The following is a 731-nucleotide window of genomic DNA, read 5'->3' as shown; positions in this document are numbered from 1 at the left end:
CCAAGTTGGTCTTGAACTCCTGTCCTCATGATCTACCCACCTCAACCTCCCAAAGTGCTGGGATTACAGGTGTGAGCCACCACACCCAGCCAATCTTATATTTCTAAGTATAGTCATTGCAGTTTTAGGATATTTTCTAACAGTCCCTTCATTATCTGTTACTCTCTGGGCTCCTCCTCTTTTGGCTTCTTTTATGTTGGAGGCTGCCTTCAACTCTCAGATGATCCTTGGCTGGCTGTCCCCACTTAAGAGAGAGCTGCCTGGAAACTCCATGGGTGGGGTGAGCAGAGACCGTCATATGTGGGCCTCCCTGGGAGTAAGGAGGGAGGGAGCAGCCTTTGAGTTCCTGTTGGCTTCTTCTCCTGAGTCAGTCATTATCTCCAACAAGGAATTTTCCAATCTTCCTTCCCCTGCTTTCAGAGGCCCAAGGACTTTTCTGTTTTTGAGCCTTTTTGGGATCTAAGACTGATTATTTTGTTCTTTGTTGGCTCTTCACTCCCTACATTATGAGTAGAATGGAAAAATCCCCAAACTTAAGTCAGTTATCCTGCACATCTGGCTTTCTGCACATCCTGTGCAGAAATCCTGTGTCAGTTATCTGCACATCTGTATCAAACTAAATCAGTCTCTCATTTGCTGTAGTCTTCTCTTTGTCCTTGTGCTTTTTCATGTCTTATTATTTATTTATTTATTTATTTGTTTATTTATTTTTGAGACGGAGTCTCGCTCTG

Source organism: Pan paniscus, chromosome 1, assembly GCF_029289425.2.
Source record: "Pan paniscus chromosome 1, NHGRI_mPanPan1-v2.0_pri, whole genome shotgun sequence".
In the NCBI taxonomy this organism is placed as follows: domain Eukaryota; kingdom Metazoa; phylum Chordata; class Mammalia; order Primates; family Hominidae; genus Pan; species Pan paniscus.
The sequence above is the reverse complement of the archived record's forward strand: the minus strand, read 5'-3'. Positions refer to the sequence as shown.